A 23,810-nucleotide genomic window follows, 5' to 3' on the forward strand; every position below is an offset into this window, starting at 1 on the left:
CTTCATGGGGCACTCTAGATTCTTAAGCAGAAACATGGTTTTGTTTGCAGCACTCCCCCAACATAGAACACCCACCCACTTCTAAAAAAGTTGTTCGGAAGATAGTCATCATACTCATTTTAACTGTCGATATGTTGACATGTACTTGGAAGATATATTTCATTCAGCAAACGCCAACATGATAGTTGGAGTAAATTATGTCTGTTTTTTCAAGCAAACAAGTGACTTCTGTTTACTTGTTGCTGTTTAAAGCTTACTATAGAACAAGGCTGTGTCGTGCTATCATCCACAGCATATCTCAATTTCATTTTCGGATGGAAACATTTTTGTCTCATGTTTGTGTCAGGACTAGGGGTGGGTGTAACTGACGTAGTTCTCTCAAGCGTAATTAGCACAAAATTACTTGCAAAATGCAGACTCATGTCCAAAAAAGACTCATGTCCTAATTTTGAACTAGGAACATAGCATGAAATACTAAAGGACACAAACAGCAGTAGTCGGCAGTCACTCGCTCTCTCTTAGTTCCTTGTTCCTGAGCTCCTATACCTGGATATTTTCCCCAAATTAATCTTAATTACTCAGCTGGAGTAATCATGTAATTTCAATAATTTTGAATCACGAGTAATGTGTGAGTACTTAAATTACTCCAATTACCGCAACGTAAATAAAACCTTGCCCGGGACTCATCAGAGCTCCTTTCGGAGGGACACCGGGCAAGCAGGAGCTACTGTGCCCAACCACAGGGGTTGAGACCTTTTACTCTTGATGTCCCAGTCGCTGACTTACTATGGGTTCTGAGAGACTGGCCAAGTACTCCTTCATCACTTGACTTTCAGTAGTAGCATAGGTCAAGCAGTCAATGACTCCTCAAGGGGAGGGTAGATGCAGGGGGTGAACACAGGTAGACAACTCAAAATATGTCCAATAGCAGTAATACATGCTTTTCCAGTCAAATACTTGTTTTTATGAAAAAAAGAAGCATTTATATACCAACACAGAGTACAATATGGCTGCACAAACAATACTGATAGACCCCTAAGTCCAGGGCTCTAGAGTTCTATAGGCAGGTCACTGTGTCCCATTTCCCACTCACTAGCGGTTGGGGTTACTCCCCAACCACTATGGGTGACATTCAGGCTAGATCCCCACTAGTAGTCCAAGTTTCAGGAGTCCCACTCCAACTCCTTTGAAAAGTCAAAAGCCATCCAACATCCGAAACACTGTATGTGGCAGAACAAGTTCCCCAGGGCCTTCCGACCCTATGATCAGTCTCAGCCATTACTGAAGGGGTTGCGTGACTCAAGTCTCTGGCAGCATTTCTCTTGTGGAGGTCACATAGGGCTGCAGCGGCTGCTGTTGCTGTTAACCCATGGTACATCCTTTATGTGGTTGCCAGATTTGCAACATATAGTACAACACAATGATGGGCCAGATATTTTCTGCTGAGTACTGAAGGACCCCGCTAAACACATGCAAACACCAACATTTACTTTTTAGAAGTCCAAAAGTCCTATCAATGGTATTTGTTGTTTTTAAATGAGTTCTGCTATAATTTTCTTCTGCAATGATGTGTAAATGAGTTATAGGGGCCAACAGACCTGGATTCAGTGGGCAGGCACCAACGCTTTTATGACAGAAACAGGGGAAAATTAACAAGGTGCTTTTGCATCATAATGCCCCAAGGATGAGATTAAAGAACTGTAATATGATGCACCAAATGAATAGAGGACATACCATGTTTTAGACATGGAAATAACTTTTACTTAACTTTTCACCGTCACGTTCATTTTCATGCATAAACATACGATACAGTTAAAATGCAAGACGCACTCCCCCAATAACCCATTGCTCTCTTGCTGCCTGACCATGATGATGCATGGAATGCCGCTGCTCTGTGAGACCCACGAGACATGAAGCACCCAGAACAATTGGTGCTGTAGAGTGTCATCTGTAAATCTGCACTAGATATAATTTGGGCATTCAGGAGTATTTTCCTGTTTCAACACGTGTTCCTTTGTTTTTGAAGGAATTATCTGTTTGTATTTACAATTAATAGCACCTACCACAGTAGAAAAAGAAGCAAGGGCTTAGAAATCATTTTTGGCATCTGTCCACTCTGCTATGTCTTTAAGAAACAAGAGATAATGGGAAACCTTTTGTAACATGGCTTCAAGAACTGTTCCAGGTTGATGGTTTTCAACAAATTGCCGAGTCTTGGGTTTTCCCAAAAGTACAGATTACACCAACTATTCTCACAGGCCATTGTCTCCTTCTTCCTAGTTGTTAAGTGACTATGAATTGTACTATTTTTTACTTAGCATCTTCCATTGAATAGAATGAACAATCTGGTTCACATTTGTTCTGTTTTATCTATATGTGCCTTGATTTGTTTTGCTTTGTATTCTGTCTTGGAGATGGATGTTTGGTTTTTACGGACACACCTCTTCAGTGATGTACTGAAAATGACCCAATCGTTCCCTTCACCATGCCTCCTGCCAGATGCAGACTGAATAAAGAGGCACAGGCACCCTCGTCCATCAAAATACACCTGACTGAGAATGTGAATGTTTGTTACTTGCTGGGCACGGCACCCTATGGTTATTTGAGGCTTATGAGGTTGATCCTCAAGACCTGAGCGCCAATAGTGTTTCCAATCAGGAACGCAACTAAGGATGAAGGTGCCGCAATAATCACCTCAACCCTGGTGCTATATTGAAATAGCTTTATATAATACTTGTATGTATGTGTGTATGTATTTTGTATGACTTTTGGCTCTGTGGATCTTGCCCACGGACCAAAACCCAAACCATCAGACAGCAACAGAATTTGATTAAAATGAGGAAAGGGACTGAAATAAAATTAGATAATTTAATTTTAGAAATGGAAGCGACAATATACCTGCCAGTCGAAACACCATGTAAAAATCATGTGTATGATGCTCAGAGGAGGACTCCAAATAATTAAGCTACTGTGAAACAAAAGCTGGAGAAGTGTGCCAGGGAGACTTCATAACACAATGAATGTAGTAATACATTGAATGTTTTCTTTGCAGAAACGACAGCCCTAATTTACGAAGCCCTAGTGGCACACTGGCCACCGAGCCTCATTTTTTTACGATCGGGTGGTGCAGTGTGCCAGCCCATATTTACAAGGCCACGCAAAGCCACCTTTTGTGGCTTTTCATGGCATTCTAAACATGGGCCCCTTTCATGCATAACACTTGCGTGAAAGGGGCGTTCCATAAGTGTTGCTTTGTGTGTATGTTAATTCTAAACAAAGAGACTACCAAATGAATGAACTGTGTGAAGAAAGGGAATTGGGTTCATGACCTGCGTGGAGCTGCAGTAGGAAGAGATACACAACTTATTTCATGAGAGTTCCACAATCGAATTCTGGAACAAATTGAGATGTCAATACACTAATCAATAAGGCTATGTGCTGGTTTAGAGAGTGAAAGTGCTGACATTAGGAGCTACATAATAGCAACGAAAAAAGATGAATAAACATGCAAATGCTATAATATCTGTTGTACAACCGACAAATGGGATAGAACTAGTTTTGGAACAATAATGATCAAGCACAGATTTTGACTAACCTTGATAAGTGTAGTTTAGTCCCAAATCTAAAACAATTGATACACATAGTCTACCCTTTTGGAAGAGAGAATTAAGTAGGATTTGTGATGAAGTGAGTTCAGAGAAAAGTAGAAGTTACACTCCAATGGAGGGGAATCATACCGAATAAAAGGGAGATAAGCAATCCGCTAATAAAGGGGAACATCATAACCGAACCAAATCGAGGTCAAGTGAAAGGAAGGGAACTGATGAAGCAGATATTTGAGCCCTTGTTACTTAACTAATTGTAGTAATGTAGTGGGCCCATCCATTTGGAAAATTGAGGAACAGGGCCCGACTTTGGCAAGTTGGTGTAGGACAGGACCGAAATTAAAAATGGAAGAAGAAGACTGGGTTGATTGTATCAGGAAATATGATACTTGTTGTGTCCAAGACTCTTGGGTCAGTGACCCTGTTGTTTACAAAGACTACAAAACCTTCAATGTACCTTCAAGCAAAGGCCTCAAAAGTAGATCATATCAATCACATCCACGTTCTGAGAACAGGCAAAACAGATTACACCTGGGCACTACATTCCGTCATCCAGATGCACAGGAAGTGACATCACTGGTTTCCCACCAAAGCCATCTTTAAAAGAATCCAGGCAAGAGTGCTTTACTTTCTATCATCAATTTGCAGAGCAAGTGACATCCCTGGATTTACCATCATACATCTGCACAGGAAGTGACATCACTTAATTTGCCATCATTCATCTGTATAGCAAGTGACATAACATCCTGTCTACACCATACTTCAGTCATCTCTTTTGGGCATCCTATAGCCTGGGATCTACACTTAGTGGTAGACACAGAGAAGGTGACTGCCTGTTAGTGCCTGTTATTACGTCTAGAAAGGACCTTGTGTCAGGCAATGTGAGATTTAATCATGTGCCTCTTCCAGTAACCCCATACCACCAATCCTTACAAGCACAGCCAGATCTAGAAGACACTCACATAGCATTCACACAAAATATAGATTCAACCTTTTTCACATCCAACTAACTACCACGCACCCTCAAACTAGGGAACTCACATACCAACTCATGCTCTTTAATGCTTGCTTTGCAGTACTCTATGCTCCACATATCATATACCTCATTGCTTAATGCAGGTTTGATGTCTTCCGCCCCTCAGAAACATGATTCCTGCCCCAATCCTCGCACATCCTAGATATCCTTATACCCACAGATTAGAGTATCAAGCATGTTGACCACGCATACTTGAAAACAGGAGGCTTTGCTGTGATCCATAAGTCATCCTGATCCTACACCCTACACAAGCAAGTAACTCCATGGAGCTGCTGACATGCCACCTACAAGCCTACTTGGCAGAATAAGGACTAATTGATAAATTCTCAGATCTTGTCACAATCTTGTCCATCCAACATGGGCACACCATCCTCTTGGGTGACTTCAACCTCCAAGACATCAAAAGCTCAAAACACAAAAGAGGCACCTTCTTTATCCTCATCAACACACTGAATGTGGCACAGCATGTCATACAATCAATACCTTCCAAAGGTTACATGCTTGTCCTTTTCATCTCATCATCTCCAACAGGCCAATGCAAACCACTCATAGCCTGTACTGGACTGAACACTTTGGCCTGCCTAACTCCCTGCTTGAAATACTACCAACAAAGCAAGGTCAACACAAAAAAATAAAAACAAACCTTCAGATTATTCAACGACTTCTCTATAGCCAACCTCACCCTATCAACTTCACACCTGTTGCCAACACTGTTCTAAACACCTTTGTACTTTTTGAAAAACTATGTGAACGTCCACACCCAAATTCAAACATGCAAGTGCAAACCAAAGTCTTCAGCACCCTGGTACTCTAAAGAACTTCCTGGCAATAAAAAATACATCTGCAGACAGAAAAGAAAATAGAAACAAAATATACCTACCAATAAACTTGTGATACTTAAGTCCCTCTGCGCAACACAGAGAGCTCAGCACATCAGCTAAAGCAAAGTTGTGGAGATATCTTGTACAGAGGAAGTGTTGACTCAATATTAGAATGTAGTGATGTAGGTGGTGACTTCACATGGAATGTGGGGAGCCCTGTGGTTGGATGGAAAAGGAGAGAAGCAGGAGAGGGAGCAGTGCTGAAGATGTCAAGAGTTTACCATATGAAATAAAAGTGGATATACAATAGAGCTATGGAAGCCTCATCTTTACATTGGCGACGAGGATGGGATTTCCGTGCAGGAGATGGATTTCAGAGAACATCTTCACCCCTGGAATGAGATACAGTTTCCTATATGAAAGTAATTATTTCAAGCCCTTCAACGGAGAATATAATATCATTCTCATTTCCCAGAAACTGCGGTGAGCGAATTTATTAACTTAGAAATAGTCTAAAGACTTAATATACTTTAACTAACTACATCACTTTGAACGGCAATGAACTAACTCAACTATAACCAACTAATGTTCTGGTCGAGTACATGTTGCGCTGAAGTAATCGACTGACTGTTTTTAATTACGATCAAAGGAAGTATTTCTTGTGCGAGGTTTCAATGCGCGCACATAACTGAAACTGAAATTTAACACGCGCGAGCCATTAGGGAAATATTTCATGTATGAGCTTTCAGTGCGCGTACATAACGGAAACTGAAATTTGATATGTGCGAGCCCATTAAGCTGCACAAGTCTTCTACAGCGTGCAGGATTGTGCCTCGTGAGGCAAACAGACTTGTTGATCGGCTCGGCAGCACTTACCAGTGTGCTGTGAACGGTTGCGTGCTGCCGCATTTCTATCGCTCTCCGTGAAAAATATATATACATTATTGTTAGAAATGGGGTCTTTGGTTGACAGTCAGGTTACCCCCTGTTCAAGCAAGGACCCTCACTCTAGTCAGGGTAAAAGAGAATCACCCTCAGCTAACCCCTGCTTACCCCCTTGGTAGCTTGGCAGAGCAGTAGGCTTAACTTCAGAGCGCTGGGTGTAAAGTATTTGTACCAACACACACAGTAACTTCATGAAAACACTACAAAATGACACAACACCGGTTTAGAGAAATAGGAAATATTTATCTAAACAAAACAAGACCAAAACGACAAAAATCCGACATACATAAGTCAAGTTATGAATTTTTAAAGATTAAACTCAAAAATAGCGCTTAGAAGCAAAAATGCTTCAATGAGATGTTAACACGGCGTCGTTCCCAACCAGCCAACACCAGCGGCGCCGGACACGGAGTCGTGTAGACCCCCAAGTACCTTGGGTGAAGAGTGAAAACAAGCCGATGCGCGAAGTCGGGAATCCCGGCGTCTGTGCGAAACGTTGAATCCGTGCACTTCGAGCAGTGTCGGTCACGACGTGGTGCGGCGACTTCCACGAAGTTGCGGACTTCAGCGGGGCTGCTGCGGCGTCGGGCCTGCTGAAGAGCGTCGCGTTCCAGCGAAGGTCACGGCGTCAGGTGCAGGCGGCGTTACCGGATTCAGCAGCGGCGTCGGTCCGAAGTCGTCCGAAGTCGATTTCCTTCGATTCCACCAGCTTTCCTTTCAAGGGCCCAGGGACTTGATAGGGCACCACTTGTCAGAGCAGGAGTCTCTCCAGAGACTCCAGGTGCTGGCAGAGAGAAGGCTTTGCTGTCCCTGAGACTTCAAACAACAGGAGGCAAGCTCTAAATCAAGCCCTTGGAGATTTCTTCACAAGATGGAAGGCACACAAAGTCCAGTCTTTGCCCTCTTACTCTGGCAGAAGCAGCACTGCAGGAAAGCTCCACAAAGCACAGTCACAGACAGGGCAGCACTTCTTCCTCAGCTATCAGCTCTTCTCCAGGCAGAGGTTCCTCTTGGTTCCAGAAGTGTTTCTAAAGTCTGTAGATTTGGGTGCCCTTCTTATACCCATTTTAGTCTTTGAAGTCACCTTTGTTCAAAGGGGACTCACACCTACTTGTGAAATCCTGCCTTGCCCAGGCAAGGCCTCAGACACACACCAGGGGGTTGGAGCCGGCATTGTCAGAGGCAGGCACAGTCCTTTCAGATGAGAGTGACCACTCCACCCCTCCCTCCTAGCAGAGATGGCAAATCAGGAAATGCAGGTTACACCCCAGCCCCCTTTGTGTCACTGTCTAGTGCGAGGTGAAAAACAACCCAACTGTCAAACTGACCCAGGCAGGGAATCCACAAACAAGGCAGAGTCACAGAATGGTTTAAGCAAGAAAATGCTCACTTTCTAAAAGTAGCATTTTCAAACGCACAATCTTAAAATCAACTTTACTAAAAGATGTAATTTTAAATTGTGAGTTCAGGGACCCCAAACTCCACATGTCCATCTACTCTCTAGGGGAATCTACACTTTAATCATATTTAAGGGTAGCCCCCATGTTATCCTATGAGAGAGACAGGCCTTGCAACAGTGAAAAACGAAGTTGGCAGTATTTCACTGTCAGGACATATAAACCACATTACTATATGTCCTAGCTTATCCATACACTGCACCCTGCCCTTGGGGCTACCTAGGGCCTACCTTAGGGGTGCCTTACATGTAAGAAAAGGGGAGGATTAGGCCTGGCAAGTGGGTGCACTTGCCAAGTCGAATTTACAGTGTAAAAATACACACACAGACACTGCAGTGGCAGGTCTGAGACATGATTACAAGGTTACTTATGTGGGTGGCACAACCAGTGCTGCAGGCCCACTAGTAACATTTGATTTACAGGCCCTAGGTACCTCTAGTGCACTTTACTAGGGACTTAGCAGTAAAACAAATATGCCAATCATGGATAAACCAATTACATACAATTTACACAGAGAGCATATGCACTTTAGCACTGGTTAGCAATGGTAAAGTGCTCAGAGTTCAAAAGCCAACAGCAACAGGTCAGAAAAAATAGGAGGCAGGAGGCAAAAAAGATTGAGGATGACCCTGCATAAGCAAAACAGTCCAACACGACCACCTGCCAGCCTAAAGCCAGGGGAGAACAATCAATACCTTGATGTACTTCCCTGATTCGGGCGATAGAACAAGGACCCAGGCCCACAACAGCAGGGGCATGTTCCAGTTCTACGCCTTCCTGACTCCAATTGGATCCCTCTGTCTATACTCTCAGGGCCCACTAAGCTAACCCATGGGGAACCCTTCTCCACATCTGCAGACACCATCTGTGCAGCACCTAACTTTACTTTGCTCACAGATGTATCCCACTGGGCAGATGGTACCACCAGGGCCAACATAGTGGTGTTGCCCACTCCACCCCCGGGGTGTGACTCTCGCCCCTCCACCCAGGGGCAACTCTGTTCACCAGGACAGCAAGCCACGGTGGCCCCGGACAACTGTCAGGGATGAGAGCCCGACCTCAGGCCTCTCAAACCACTGTGACTGTGGAGAGTGGGGGGCGGTAGCCCCAGGTGCCTGGCACCCTTTGACCACTCTCTCTTCCACCAGGTCAGGGATGACAACCTGACCCTGGTCCTCCCCTCTGGGGCTCTGTACCCTCCCTGCAGAAGCGGCACCCCCAGAGTCAAAAACTGTCAGGGTGCTTGTAGAAGCAGTCCTGCACAATTCTTCCACCAATGCAGGGCTGGTAACCTGCAACTGGTCCGCCAACCTGGGCCAGGGGTGAGGCTTCCTTCCCCCTGCCCTCCCTTCTGGGGTCCTGCACCCCCCAACTAGGAGTGGCCCCCTCAGAAGACAACATGGGATGGGCCCTGTTAGCAGTAGCCCCTTCCTCCAGGTCAGGGGGGACACCCTGAACCTGATCCTCCAGTCCAGGGTCTGTACCCACAGACTGGACCACTGCCTGGCAACCCAGGACTTCCTTGGGGGCATACCTACCCCCCACCAGGTCAGAGTTTACCCTCTGAACCTGGTCATCCAACCCAGAGTCACCACCCTGCAGTTGAACCACTGCCTGGCACACCAGGACTTCCTTGGGAGCACACTTACCCCCCATCAGGTCAGAGTTTACCCCCTGAACCTGATCATTCAACCCAGAGTCACCACCCTGCGGTTGAACCTTTGCCTGGCACACCTGAACTTCCAGGGGGGTTCACTTACCCCCCTCAAGGGACACACTGTCCCCAAGGGCCACACAAGAGTCTGGCTGGCGCAGGTCCCCTGACCTCTGCCCATCTGACAGAGTCTGGATTCCCCCCAACCCAGAAATGGTCTCACCAAGGTCATTCCTGGGGGGCTCTGATCTCAGAGCTGACCCCTGACCCTCCAGGTTCTCCACTGGGGTCCGCAACCCCCTCTCAACCTCCTGTCTGGACTTCTGCACCCTCTCACTAGGAGAGGTACTGCCAGACACCAGAACTGGTGGGACGCTGGCTACAGCCGCCCCTCCAAGTTCTCCTGACACTGCAGGTCTCCCTCAACAGATGGCCCTACGGTACAGGCTAGGCTTTCCTCTTGGAGTTCCCTCATGGAACACTCCAGGACCTGGGACCGGATCTTGGGCACCTTCGGCCTCAGCCCATCCCCATTCCCTCTCCTCTAGACTGGACATGGGGTCCCTCACCCATCCCACTACACGGGGACCTACCTGGGACACTACAATCCTTTCCTACCTCACCTGGGTGGGAACTACCTAGACCACTCCTCTCAGGAGCACCCCCAAATGCCTCTTCAGACTCTCTGGTACTCACCCAGAAGTCTGCCTCCATTGTAAGCTCCCTGGGGTCAGAGAACTCACACTCCACCTGGTGTTGGCGTAGCTCTGGAAAATAAGGACTAGACATATGCTCTCCAGCAATTACATCACTCAGCCCCTCACATGAATTAACCAAAGTACCCTTCACCCAACCATCCAGTGACTCTGCTTTGAAAAAGCACCCCACATCACCCTCCAGAGACTGGTGAGACAGTACCTTACTGTCCCTGACACTCAACCCACACTCTTCTGGGATGTCTTCACACTCCATAACCAGGACTTCTACCTGGGGGGAACCCCGCTCCCTGTCACTCTCACCTAGAGTCAGTAGAGTGTCCCTCCCACCAATAGGAATATGACTCCCCATGCCAGTTCCCCAATCCACCTCAGGGGCCCTGTGCATCACTGGAGCTACCTCATACCCCTGAACCTCCTGGCGTGTGTTAACTCCCTCCTTCAAGTAGGGCACCACATCTCTGGGTATGTGCACTTCTTCAGCAGCACTGGATATAAAAATTTAGCTGCCAACATTCCAGCTGGACTCAGCCCTTATGACTTCCAGCTCCTTCATTTTGAGCTCATAAGCCCAAATCCTCTTTTTGATCTCTAAGTCCCTCCTCCTTTCTTCCAACTCCTTCTCCCTTTGCATCCTCAACTCCTTGAACTTCAACCGGCGAGCCCTCTCTGCCTGTCTGTCCTGTAACTCTTCAGGAGTCAGACACTTGGGTGGCACCCTGCTACTCCTCCTGGGGACCCTCCCCCAGGCGTAACAGGTACCTCCACTACACCACTGTGTATCCTCTGCACTTCCCCACCCACATTCTCCTCCTCTGTGTGCCCTCCAGCCTCCTTGATTGTCACCCAGGCCGTCTGTGCCTTTTGCAGCTCCCCCTCACTGGTGGAGCTCTCAGTGGGACAGTCAAGATCTTTAAGGAACTGTTTCAACTGAGCAACTGAGTACTCCTTCAGTTTCTCTATTTCAAACACAGCTCCAGCTGTTGCATCTCCAGATTGAGACATGATGGTCACAAGTGGAAAGTTCCAAAGGCAGAAAATAAGTTCCCAATTAAGTAAAAAGGATCCGTCAAGGGATCAGCAAAATCATGGAAGTAAAACAAAAAGGAGTCCTTAAGAGAAAAAGCAAAAGATCACCAAACAAGTAGTATGTGGTCACGTAGTGGTCTGAACTCAAACAGTAGTGTACACTTAATCACTGTATGTCAAGTACAAATACAAGTACAAATCCCAACCGCTGATCACCAATGTTAGAAATGGGGTCTTTGGTTGACAGTCAGGTTACCCCCTGTTCAAGCAAGGACCCTCACTCTACTCAGGGTAAAAGAGAATCACCCTCAGCTAACCCCTGCTTACCCCCTTGGTAGCTTGGCAGAGCAGTAGGCTTTACTTCAGAGCGCTAGGTGTAAAGTATTTGTACCAACACACACAGTAACTTCATGAAAACACTACAAAATGACACAACACCGGTTTAGAGAAATAGGAAATATTTATCTAAACAAAACAAGACCAAAATGACAAAAATCCGACATACATAAGTCAAGTTATGAATTTTTAAAGATTAAACTCAAAAATAGCACTTAGAAGCAAAAATGCTTTGATGAGGTGTTAACACGGCGTCGTGACGGAGTCGTTCCCAACAAGCTGACACCAGGGCGCCGGACACAGAGTCGTGTAGACCCCCAAGTACAGTACCTTTGGTGAAGAGTGAAAACAAGCCGACGCGCGAAGTCGGGAATCGCAGCGTCTGTGCGAAACGTTGAATCCGTGCACTTCGAGCGGCGTCGGTCACGACGTGGTGCAGCGACTTGCACGGAGTCACGGACTTCAGCGGGGCTGCTGCGGCATCGGGCCTGCGAAGAGCGTCGCGTTCCAGCGAAGGTCACGGCGTCAGGTGCCGGCGGCGTTACCGGATTCAGCAGCGGCGTCGGTCCGAAGTCGTCCGAAGTCGATTTCCTTGGATTCCACCAGCTTTCCTTTCAAGGTCCCAGGGACTGGATAGGGCACCACTTGTCAGAGCAGGAGTCTCTCCAGAGACTCCAGGTGCTGGCAGAGAGAAGTCTTTGCTGTCCCTGAGACTTCAAACAATAGGAGGCAAGCTCTAAATCAAGCCCTTGGAAATTTCTTCACAAGATGGAAGGCACACAAAGTCCAGTCTTTGCCCTCTTGCTCTGGCAGAAGCAGCACTGCAGGAAAGTTCCACAAAGCACAGTCACAGGCAGGGCAGCACTTCTTCCTCAGCTATCAGCTCTTCTCCAGGCAGAGGTTCCTCTTGGTTCCAGAAGTGTTTCTAAAGTCTGTAGATTTGGGTGCCCTTCTTATACCCATTTTAGTCTTTGAAGTCACCTTTGTTCAAAGGGGACTCACACCTATTTGTGAAATCCTGCCTTGCCCAGGCAAGGCCTCAGACACACACCAGGGGGTTGGAGCCAGCATTGTCAGAGGCAGGCACAGTCCTTCCCGATGAGAGTGACCACTCCACCCCTCCCTCCTAGCAGAGATGGCTAATCAGGAAATGCAGGTTACACCCAGCCCCCTTTGTGTCACTGTCTAGTGCAAGGTGAAAAACAACCCAACTGTCAAACTGACCCAGACAGGGAATCCACAAACAAGGCAGAGTCACAGAATGGTTTAAGCAAGAAAATGCTCACTTTCTAAAAGTGGCATTTTCAAACGCACAATCTTAAAATCAACTTTACTAAAAGATGTATTTTTAAATTGTGAGTTCAGGGACCCCAAACTCCACATGTCCATCTACTCTCTAGGGGAATCTACACTTTAATCATATTTAAAGGTAGCCCCCATGTTATCCTATGAGAGAGACAGGTTGCAACAGTGAAAAACGAACTTGGCAGTATTTCACTGTCAGGACATATAAACCACATTACTATGGCCCTCATTCTGACCTTGGCGGTCTTTTCGCGAGACTGCCGAGTTACCGCCGCGGTGAAGACCGCCGACCGCGGCGGTATGCCGCTGTGCGCATTCCGACCGCTGGGAGCGTTCCGCCGGGAAACCGCCAGCAGCCACACTGGCGGTCGGCGGAAAAGTGAAGACTGGTCAACCTCCACCGCCACGCCAGCAGAACACCGCCCACAGAATTCCGACCCACATATCTGTGTGGCGGTCTTCTGTTGGCGGTGTTCTGTTGGCGGTCACCTCCCCATGGCTCCCGTCGCCTCCCGGAGGACCAACGCACAAGGTAAGTTGACCGTCCGTGAGGGGAGGGGGAGGGGGGTGTTGTGTGATGTGGGCGTGCATGGGGGTGTGCGTGTGAGTGTGTAGAGGGGGTGTGTGAGTGCGTGTATGCGGGCGGGGGGTGCTGCTGTGTCTATGGGTAATGTGTGCTGTTCGGCAGGTGCGCATGTCTGCATGTATGTGTGCGGGTATGTGTCCCCGTTGTGTATGTGTGTGTAGGGGGTGTGTATATGTGCATGTTGGGGGTGTGTGCATGTCGGGGTGCATGTATGTGCATGTCGGGGTGGGGGTGGGGAGGGGGTTCGTACCACCTCTGGGGGATGGCAGGGGGGTGGAGGGTGTGGGGGGAGGACTCGGGTGGGTAGTGGGGGGTGGGGGAGACCCCTATCAGTGCCAGGGAAGGAATTCCCTGGCCCCGATAGTGCCTACCGCCATGGTTCGCATGGCGGTTCCCGACCGCCAGAAACCGCGGCGGTAGGCAGGGTCATGATACCGTTGGCGGTCTTGGGACGACCGCCGGGCCGGAGTGCGCAAACTCCAGCCCGGCGGTCATGACCGCCGTGGCGGTCGGAGTGGGGAAGTGGCGGTCGATCGCGGCGGTGACCGCCGCGGTCAGAATGCCATTTTTCTGACCGCCGGTCTGTTCGCGGTCCGACCGCCGCCTCTCCGCCGACCGCCAAGGTCAGAATGAGGGCCTATATGTCCTACCTTATCCATACACTGCACCCTGCCCTTGGGGCTACCTAGGGCCTACCTTAGGGGTGCCTTACATGTAAGAAAAGGGGCGGATTAGGCCTGGCAAGTGGGCCCCCTTGCCAAGTCGAATTTACAGTGTAAAAATACACAAACAGACAATGCAGTGGCAGGTCTGAGACATGATTACAGGGTTACTTATGTGGGTGGCACAACCAGTGCTGCAGGCCCACTAGTAACATTTAATTTACAGGCCCTAGGCACCTCTAGTGCACTTTACTAGGGACTTACCAATAAAACAAATATGCCAATCATGGATAAACCAATTACATACAATTTACACAGAGAGCATATGCACTTTAGCACTGGTTAGCAATGGTAAAGTGCTCAGAGTTCAAAAGCCAACAGCAACAGGTCAGAAAAAATAGGAGGCAGGAGGCAAAAAAAGATTGAGGATGACCCTGCATAAGCAAAAAAGTCCAACAATCATTAACAACATGCCACACAGAAGTAACCACTTCAAAGTATTTCAGGCATTAACGTAAACGTGATAAAATGTGTGACTTAATCTAATTTCAATACATTTGACTGTTGAATCAGCTGTCTGTACTCACCTAGGCATGGGGATACTTCCACAGTCTCAAAGTGTAAACAGTGAAATAATCTTCCTTCTGATTGGCACTAGAGTCAACTTCCTGGAATAAAAATAAATGAAGGACATTATGAACATGATGTCAGAGAAATAAAAGAAGAGCTTTAAAAACAGGATTAGAAATAGTAGAAAAACATTCAGTACCAATATAAAAAAACTGAGATAAAAGAATAGAAAAAAAAGAATGAAATTAATTAAGTACTTAATTATTATTTGTTCTTTAACAACAGAAACAATGGGGGACCAGAACATGTCTTCACCCCCACCATTTTTAGCAACACCTGGCGAGCCACCTATCCCATGGAAACAGTGGAAAAAAATGTTTACAACTTACATATTGGCAATTGGGGGTGATCGTTATGGCCCTCGCAGGAGGCAAGCAATTCTTCTACATCATCTTGGTATTGAAGGGAGAAAAATATATGAGGATCTACTGGATGTTTCTTTAGGAATGGGGGATGGACAACCTACCAATGTATTTGATATGTCCATGCAAATGCTGGATATTCAATTTATGCCTAAAACCAATCGTGTTCTGGAACGTCATACATTTTTTTCAAGAATGCAAAAAGCTGATGAGGATACAGCGTCCTATGTAGCAACCTTACATGGACTTGCGTTGTCTTGCCGTTTTGAACAATTATCTGACTCCTTGATAAGAGATCAGATTGTGAGATGCATGTTTGACAAGAAAATAAGAGAGAAATTATTAATGAAGGATCCAAATTTAGAAGAAGCGATACAAATAGCCAAAAGAATGGAAACACTGCTATTTGGCTACAAGAAATGGATGAATCTAACAAAGAAGGGAAACAAAATATTGTTGGAGAAATCCGGAATAAGGGCAACTTGTCAATTGATATTGAAAAGAAAAAAATCCACAAAAAATTAGGAAGACATGGATGGAGAGAAACAGAGAAAAATTGGCTGGAGAGATATAAATTGTTATCGGTGTGGTGCTCCCGTGCACATTGCGTCTAGCAAAATGTGTGCAGCAAGAAGTGCAATATGTCGCAATTGCGGCAAAAGAGGACATTTTGCTAAAGTTTGTAAATTGAAAATGAATGAAGGTGGTGGGCGGACAATTCAAGAAGTTCAGGATGTGTGTGAGAGTATAGAAGAAAGAATCTTAACGGTAGATGGAGAGCTTAATGACTGTGAGGTTGATAGCGGAATTGCACATGTGCAATTGTCAAGTGAGCAAGTTAGAATGGAAAGTACCTATTCGTTGGAGAAACCTCATGCTCAAGTATTACTGGACAATGTGCCAATAAAGTTACTAGTGGATTCCGGAAGTTTGTTCAGACTTATTTCAAAGAAGGTATATGAAGAACAGTGGACAAACTCTAGGAGTGAGAACTTGCTGGAACCAGACATAAAGGCTGTAGGTTATGCAGGGAAGAGGATAGAAATGTTTGGTATGCGATGGATGACAATCGTCTTTAAGAGTAGAGCTGTTAAAGGAAAGATATATATTACAAACTATGGAACAAATTTATTGGGCCAGCGGCACCAAAAAGACTTAGGCATAGTCCTGAATCCCAATGCTAAAGAACCGGTAATGAATATGGAAAAACAAGGAATTTATGAAGTGAGTATGAACCTTCAGCATTCTCTGATTGGAAAGTACGCGGAAGTCTTTTCGCCAAAATTGGGTCTCTTGAAAGGTTTTTCTCACAAAACAGTACTAAAGAAGAATGCAAGACCAGTAGTTAGATAAAGTGCGGAATGTACCAAAATTGATGAGAGAGCCTCTAAGACAGGAGTTGGATAGATTGTTGCAAGATGATATCATCAAGCCCATAGAATCTTCGGAATGGCTTGCTCCAGTTGTAGTGGCACCAAAGGAGGTTGGAAAGATTCGTCTGTGCATTGATCTTAGGGACTTAATCAAAAATATTTGGGTTGATAGACAACCTTTGCCAAATATTTCTCAAATGTTATCTGTAAAAGGAAATGGATGTATATTCAGTGTTTTGGACATGTCATCTGCCTATTACCTGATAAATCTGCATGAAGATTCTAGCCACCTGACATCCTTTGTAACGCCTTTGGGGGCTTTTCGTTACAAGAGGATGCCTTTTGGTCTAGCCTCCGCCTCTGCTGTTTTCCTGAGGATAATGGGAGATATTTTTGGGGATATGGATAAAGTACTATGCTTTCAGGATGATATATTAATTGTAGGTAGCAGTGAAAATGAACATGATCTTTTGTCTGAAGAAGTGATGACTAGATTAGAAAGAAAAGGTTACACTATTAAGAAAGAGAAATGTCAGATTCAGAAATCTGAGGTAACGTATTTGGGACACATTATAAGTAGTAGTGGTATTGGGCCCAAGAAAAGCATAGTAGCTGCGATTGAGCATAACCTGAACCAAGCTTCCAAGATGTAAGGATGAATTAAGATAATTCCTAGGACTTGCAGAATATTGTGCAAAGTTCATAAAGAACTTCACAGAAAAAGTGGAACCTTTAAGAAAACTTATGAAAAAAGGAGCAGGTGGAGAACTGTGGCTCAATGGTTAGAGCGGCAGACCCTGATGCAGAAATCTGGCCCAGGACCAGAGTTCAATTCCCACCTTGGCAGGTCTTGGGCTCAATTTCCTTGGACCTGATAATTCTCGCATCAATGCCTAATCTAATTCATGGGTCCCACTCTGGGCAATAGCTTGCTTAATCTCCACAACAGCACTGGAATGCCTGGCTTCACCTTGGAGGTTGCCCAGGAGTGGGCACCTCACAGGGAAAAGCCAGGAGGGGTTCCACAGCAGTATGTGTACAGCACCTTGAGACCCTAATGGGTGAGTAGTGCGCTATACAAGTACGAAGTTTACAGTTTATGTTATGAGTGAGGAGTGCAAGCATGCCTTTAAGGAAGTGAAGAAGTGTATCTTGGAAGCTCCCGCCTTGGGTGTTTTTGATGTAACTGCGAAGACTTTCATAACCTCTGATGCGAGCAATGTAGGCATCAGAGCAGTATTGACACAGGTGAAGGATGAAGATGAGTATGTGGTGGGATTTGCTTCAAGACGATTGCAAGGTGCAGAACTTTCGTATTCTGTAATAGAGAGGGAAGCCTTGGCTTGTTGCTGGGGAATCAACCATTTCCGGTTTTACTTGTGGGGAATACCTTTCAAACTAAGGACAGACCATAAGCCATTAACTTATATCTTCAAAGGGGGACGTGGATTAGAAGGTAATGTAACTCCACGTGTCTCAAGGTGGTTGTTGTCTGTAATGGAGAAAACCTTTGACGTGGAGTTTGTGAAGGGAAGTAGAATTGTAGTTGCAGATTACCTATCAAGAATGCCGATAATTGTGGATGAGGCTATGGGAGAGTAAATTGGAATTCTTGTGGGAACGATTTTGGGAGAGCTGACAGTAAGTGAGAGTGAGTGGGAAAATGCAAGAGCAAATGATCCCATTATGAGTAAGGTGGAAGGTAAAGTGATCAATGGGTGGAAGAACGAAGATGAACAAAGTAGTGATGTATCTTGCTACTTTAAAGTGAAAGATCAGCTAAGTGTACAGAATGGAAGATTATTAAGGAGAGATCAAATTGTTACCCCAGAAGGTGTACGGAAGCACATTATTGATATGACACATCAAGGACATTTAGGTAGAGGAATGATGAAGAGAAAGGTAAGACAGTCATTTTGGTGGCCAGGAATGGATAAGCAGGTAGAGGAAACAGTGAAGAATTGTGTGGTATGTACAAATAGTGATAAAACTAAGACTCTAAGGCAAACTCCATTAGCTCCCATGAAGTTTCCAGGGAGGCCTTGGGAAAAACTGGCGGCGGATTTTATTGGTGCAATCTCTAGGTTGGGTGCGAGATGTAGGTTTATAATATTATTAGTGGATTATCACACTAAATGGTTTGTCATAAAAACGGTTGACCAGATAAATACTTAGAGAGTTGTAGAGTTTTTTAACCCCTACGGTGACCTGGACGAGGTGATCTCGTCCAGGGCACCGGTTCCCGGGTGCCTTCGACGAGATCACCTCGTCCTGCACCTGGGATGCTCCCCACCCACCCCCCCAAGGCAGGGATGGAAGGGGAAGCCCTTCCCCTTCCACCCCGATCCCCCCCACCCCGTGACATCAGCGCGCATCGCGCGCTGACAATCACAGAGGGCCTCCTCCCATTGCGCTGGAAGCTCAGCTTCCAGCGCGATCGAAAGAGAAATGAAAAGCATTTCTATTTCGATCACGTGGGGAAGGCCCAGAGAGGCTTCAAAGGGAAGGAAAGGAATTTCCTTCCCTTTGAAGTCTCTCTGAGCGTTTCAAAAGCCGGATTGCTTGCAATCCGACTTTCGAAACGCCCACTAAACACCAGGGATTTCCTTTTTTTTAATGAAACTGACATAAGGGAGCGACTCCTTGGGCAAGGGTCGCTCCCAGGGGGGGAGCATTTTTTTGGAAGCCCTTTTCTGCCCCCCCTGGGGGCAGATCGGCCTATTATTAGGCCGATCTGCCCCCAGGGACGGCGGAAACCTCTAGGCACCAGGGATCATTTTCTTTTTTTGGAGGTGGGGAGCGACCCCTTAGGCAAGGGTCGCTCCCCTAGGGGGCAAATTATATTTAGGCCATGGCCTATTTTTAGGAGACCAATCTGCCCCCAAGTGGGACAGAAACCACTAGACACCGGGGAGTTTTTTTTTTTTACATGAATTTCACGCAAGGGGAGCGACCCCTTAGGCAAGGGTCGCTCTCCTGGGGGGAACTTGTATTTTAGGCCATTTCTGCCCCCAGGGGGGCAGATCAGCCTATTTTGATTAGGCCGATCTGCCCCCAGAGGGGGCAGAAACCACTAGGCACCGGGGATTTTTTTGTTTTTGTTTTACAGATGGGGAACGACCCCTTGGACAAGGGTCTCTCCCCTGGAGGGGAAAATTGTATTTAGGCCATTTCTGCCCCCTTTTGGGGCAGATCAGCTGATCTTTGCTGCGCGAATCTGCCCCCAAGGGGAGCAGAAACCATTAGGCACTGGGGATTTTTTTTTTTGCGCCAATGTCACGCAGGGGGAGTGACCCCGTAGGCAAGGGTTGCTCGGGGGGGATTTATTTTAGCCCATTTCTGCCCCCCCCCCCTGGGGGCAAATTGTATTTAGACCATTTCTGTCCCCCTTGGGGGCAGATTGGACGATTTTCGGTCAATCTGCCCCCAAGGGGGCAGAAACCACTAGGCACTGGGGATTTTTTTTTTTGCGCCAATGTCACGCAAGAGGAGCAACCCCGTAGGCAAGGGTCGCTCCCGGGGAGGAATTGGGGGATTGGGGGGCAAATTTATTTTAGGCCATTTCTGACCCCCCTGGGGCCGGCTGAGCTAGAGGCCAAAATCCACAGCAAGGCACTTTGCAAAAAACACCTCTGTTTTCTGTGAAAAAATTTGATGTGTCCACGTTGTGTTTTGGACCATTTCCTTTTGTGGGCACTAGGCCTACCCACACAAGTGAGGTACCATTTTTATCGGGAGGCTTGGGGGAACGCTGGGCGGAAGGAAATTTGTGGCTCCTATCAAATTACAGAACTTTCTGTCACCGAAATGTGAGGAAAACGTGTTTTTTTAGCCAAATTTTGAGGTTTGCAAAAGATTCTGGGTAACAGAACCTGGTCAGAGCCCCACAAGTCACCCCATCTTGGATTCCCCTAGGTCTCTAGTTTTCAAAAATACACAGGTTTGGTAGGTTTCCCTAGGTGCCGGCTGAGCTAGAGGCCAAAATCTACAGGTTGGCACTTTGCAAAAAACACCTCTGTTTTCTGTCAAAAATTGTGATGTGTCCACGTTGTGTTTAGGGGCTTTTCCTGGCGCGGGCGCTAGGCCTACCTACACAAATGAGGTATCATTTTTATCGGGAGACATGCGGAAACATATAATAGCAAAACAAGTGATATTGCCCCTTGTCTTTCCCTACATTTTTTCCTTCCAAATATAAGAGAGTGTGTAAAAAAGACGTCTATTTGAGAAATGCCCTGCAATTCACATGCTAGTATGGTCACCCCGGAATTCAGAGATGTGCAAATTACCACTGCTCCTCAACACCTTATCTTGTGCCCATTTTGGAAATACAAAGTTTTTCTTGATAGCTATTTTTCACTCTTTATATTTCAGCAAATGAATTGCTGGCTACCTAGGGTTCTTGATGAAACTACAAGCCCTATATATCCCCGCAACCAGAAGAATCCAGCAGATGTAACGGTATATTGCTTTAAAAAATCTGACATTGCAGGAAAAAGTTACAGAGTAAAAGGTAGAAAAAAATTGCTGTTTTTTTCACCTCGGTTTCAATATTTTTCTTTTTCAGTTGTTATTTTCTGTAGGAAACCCTTGTAGGATCTACACAAAAGACCCCTTGCTGAATTCAGAATTCTGTCTACTTTTCAGAAATGTTTAGGTTTCTGGGATCCAGCATTGGTTTCATGCCCATTTCTGTCACTGGCTGGAAAGAGGCTGAAAGCACAAAAAATCGTAAAAATGGGGTATGTCCCACTAAAATGCCAAATTTGTGTTGAAAAATTGGGTTTTATGATTCAAGTCTGCCTGTTCCTGAAAGCTCGGAAGCTGGTGATTTTAGCCCCGCAAACCCCTTGTTGATGCCATTTTCAGGGAAAAAACCACAAGCTTTCTTCTGCAGCCACTTTTTCCCATTTTTTGAAAAAAAACGAAATTTTCACTGTATTTTGGCTAATTTCTTGGCCTCCTTCAGGGGAACCCACAATGTCTGGGTACCTCTAGAATCCCTAGGATGTTGGAAAAAAAGGACGCAAATTTGGCTTGGCTAGCTTATGTGGACAAAAATTTATGAGGGCCGGGCACAGGAGGGGGAAAAGGCCTGGCAGCGAAGGGGTTAAAGAAACTTTCATGGAAGAAGGGATTTCTAAGACTATTGTATCTGACAATGATGTTCAATTTGTATCACTAGAGATGACGGATTATTTGTGGAAGATGGGAATCATCAATGAAAGAGTTGCTCTGTTTCGGCCACAGGGTTGTTAGAAAGAGTGAATCGTGTTGTGAGGGAAAATATTAAATTATCATTGGCTAATTATCTCCCTTGGAGAAGAGAATTGAATAAAATGATGTGGACATATCGTACGGCTCCACATTTGGTTACTGGAATGTCACCATTTGTATCTTTAAAAGGGAGGGATCTGGGTGTGAAGGAATGTCCTGTGTGGTTAAAAACAAAAGTAAAAGTGAGGGTGAACAGGGAGGCAGTAGGAAGAAAAGTAGAAGAGATGCAAAGAAAAAACATCCAACATTATAATAAAAGAATGAGTGTGAAACCTTGTCACATAGAAAAGGGTGATTGGTTGGTGACAAGGAAAAGTGGAATTGTCTTAAAAGGGGATAACAAATATTCTGCTCCTCAGTTGGTGAAAGAAGTTAAACGAAACAGAATAATTTTGGAGAATTGATCCTCATGGAGTATGGGAAGCGTGTGTAAAATCGATCATTAAATTAATGAATCTTATTTCATTACTTTTTGTAATCTAATATGAAATTGACTACTAGTTACAGTTATTAATATATTTTTGGAAAAAGAAAAAGAGAAAAAAAAACACACTGATGTTGGTACTAAGGTTCCTTAATGCTTATTGTTTTTTTTTGTTAGTTATGCAATGTAAAGGGGGAAGATGTGTGGAGATACACAGAGGAAGTGTTGGCTCAGTATTAGAATGTAGTGATGTAGGTGGTGACTTCACATGGAATGTGGGGAGCCCCGTGGTTGGATGGAAAAGGAGAGAAGCAGGAGAGGGAGCTTTGCTGAAGATGTCAAGGGTTTACCGTATCAAATAAAAGTGGATATACAATAGAGCTGTGGAAGCCTCATCTTTACAAAAGCGCTATACCATCACCAATAATGAAACATCCAACAGAAGCAGAACACTTTTCATGACAATCGAGTACAGCATCAAATTCCTGACAGATGCATCTATTCCTCAATCCACAGAAAAGTGCAATGCCACAAACCTCTTCTTCAGTGAAAGATACAGAATATCCTTTAGCACATGAACAACATCAAGCCTGCTTCATCTTTTACACCTACCTCTTCCAATAGAATTCTGCAATGGTCAGCTGCCAAACTCCTATGTGTGGCAGATTTTGCTGACATACTCATCACTGTTAAAGCCACTTCTTTTGAAGATGATGTCTTACCGTCACAACACACACCTGAGGGGTGAGTGGAAAAAAAAACCTTTTTCAACCTTCCAATCAATGAACCACTCACACATAGAGGATAAGGAATAAAAGTTGAGACCCCAAACATGGCCCCACTGGCTAGAGATACAGCATATTAGTTTTTAAAAACCTATCCTCACCCACTAGTAGTGGTATGCTTCATCATAGGGTGATGCTACCACATTCCCACACTAGCCAACGTAAGGAATGAGCAAAAAGGAGGGGAAACAAATAACGAAGACTAACAAACAGGAATCAAACACGCACAGATCACCTCATTCGCGTAATTAAAACTATCTCAGGTGATACCATACTCAATCTTTATTTCCAAGGTTCACTGGATAGGATTAAAAGAAAATCAACAATATGTGGTGATATGGGGACATAATCACCTCTACACCCCAAATAGCCATTCAAAGGTCAACATGTTTCAGCCTTCATCAGGACCATTGATCCCCTTTAATTCATATTTCATAGTCTACCTGTAGTTCCTTTAAATTGTGACCAAATATGCCTTTAGGTTCAATTGTTCTCCTGTCTTTTAGTACACACACTCAGGATTGCCTACGAGGGAATATAAAAACACACATTTAAAATGTTTTGCAGAGAGTCTGGCTAATCCACACCTTGCCTCTTCCATTCTCGTATTGCTATATTTGTACCCATATTCCCTTAGCTCCATCAAAATGAATACACTCCATGCTCAGTTCCTTACCAAATCGGGAATTATTAATGCAGTTTATGTGCAATGACATCCTTCACCACAAGCCCATCACCTCAAATCATGACCTCGGTCTCAAGTTACTCAATATGTGTGTGAAAATACACTTACCGAATTATCATTGT

This window comes from Pleurodeles waltl, chromosome 5 (assembly GCF_031143425.1).
Source record: "Pleurodeles waltl isolate 20211129_DDA chromosome 5, aPleWal1.hap1.20221129, whole genome shotgun sequence".
Taxonomy (NCBI): Eukaryota; Metazoa; Chordata; class Amphibia; order Caudata; family Salamandridae; genus Pleurodeles; species Pleurodeles waltl.